Source organism: Tyto alba, unplaced genomic scaffold (assembly GCF_018691265.1).
Source record: "Tyto alba isolate M040663 unplaced genomic scaffold, T.alba_DEE_v4.0 Super-Scaffold_34, whole genome shotgun sequence".
NCBI classification, from domain to species: domain Eukaryota; kingdom Metazoa; phylum Chordata; class Aves; order Strigiformes; family Tytonidae; genus Tyto; species Tyto alba.
The window spans coordinates 3,859,186-3,861,059 of record NW_024881309.1 but is presented as its reverse complement, the minus strand read 5'-3'; positions in this window follow the sequence as shown (position 1 = coordinate 3,861,059).

Sequence of the window (1,874 nt, the reverse complement as noted above, 5' to 3'; positions counted from 1 at the left end):
CAGCTATGAGCTAAGCCTGTTTGTGGTGCTTAGGGACATGGTTTAGTGGTGGATTTGGCAGTGCTAGGTTAACGGTTGGACTCGATGATCTTAAATGTCTTTTCCAACCTAAACGATTCTATGAATCTATAATTGTTCTCTCTCCCTGGAGTACTCCCCTCCCTTATCCCAAGAGATCTGCTATGCCAGCAATTACTTCTGTTCTGAATTTTAATTTGTCCAAAAGGAGAACAAAAGATGTAGCGGGTCACTTACATAAAGGAAGGAATGTATTGTCATCATCAAACAATCAGGCATAATGAAAAAGGTCGTAAAAACATACATACAGCCAACATTTCAGCCAGTGCTCCACTGGTGACACTGGTTCATAGACTTTAACGGCATGATGCAGTTATACACCATTTGAAGATTTGGATCACAGTTCGCAGATAAACAATTTATGAGCAGAAAAAAAAAAAAAAAGAAAATAAATCCCAAAGGCCGGCCAAACCTAGCAGATACATTACTTTCAGTACTTGGTTTTCTCTGATTTATTCCCTAGCCTCCAGTTGATGAAATACTCCTTTTCAATACGTTCTTATTTTCCTCTTTATTGCACAACTGTTTCAAAGTATTGCAAAGCTCCAAGGACTGCTAGGGCTACTGGCTAGATTTATTTATTAAACTGTTCCCTGAGTCCTACATCATTAAACTGACAACTCCAGATGGCACAGACCAAATGCCATTCCCTGCAGCTGGCTGCTCCATGGCCTACAGGGAGGTCGTACAGAACCGGCCTATGGATTGCAAAAGGCAAATGTCTGGTGTTTTATTGGCACTTTTGCCAGCACGAAGGCATCAGTGGCCCTTCTGCTCTATCCTCCTCTTTCCTTGTGGGAACCCCCGGGCTCAGCACTGGAGCAGATAGTGAAGGGTGCCATCCATGTCCTCACTGCTGGTTTTCAAGGCTTGGCATGCCTGTTCACTGAAAGCCAAATCTCGAGGCATTTAGGCTTACAAACCCTTCCCACTCCCTTCCCCCAGCCCCTCTGCTGAGGGTTTTCCATATGTAAGAGCTAAGATATGAAGGAGAGAGGACTTGAGAAGTTGGCTCTGGATGCATGGAGAATTCTTGTCTCCAGGACTGTCAGCAGTAACATGCACTCATTATTATTTTGATGTTGGATATTTTTCCAAGCCAAATTGCTGCTTTCAAAGCTGACTAAAAGTTCTTCCCTGGGATGAATTTGTCCCCATTTATTTATTGCATAACCAGACCTTGAAAAAAATTCAGAAAGGTTGAGTGTGAGGCAGGCTTGTGCTGCTTACACGCATGGGATATTCCCTTTATATTAGTCACTGAACAGATGTGTCTTGTCATATGATGCATGAAGTAGAATTGGAAAGAAAAATAAAATTAACTCATCCCTCTGAATTGGAGAAGTTCCGTGAGAATTTGCTCACCCAGGCGTCAGATCTACCTATTTATCCTATGTCATTAAGAACACAGAGGCAGAAAAGAAATAGCCAATGAACCTATTAAAATGTAGCTGTCCCTTTCCAAGCAAGACATCGGTTGGATATCACTTGGAAATCTTTGGAAAGAAGGATAAAGCATTTATTTTCCTGAAAAAGTTATTGTGACGGTAGTTATTTCAGTTCCCTTTTTCAGTCTTGGAAATTATTTTGGGAGGTGGCAAGTTAAATTTAGGTGTTTCTTTCCTTGGGTGGTGACGACACACAAGAAAGTTGTAAAAGAGGAAGAAGGAGTAACCAAAGCACTGCAGTTTTACAGCACTTAGCCTGCTATCATCTGGTTTAGTAGGAGTGATGGAAGCATCAAACCCCCATATTTTGTAGAACTGAAGAAACTTGTACATTACGAAAGCCATTTG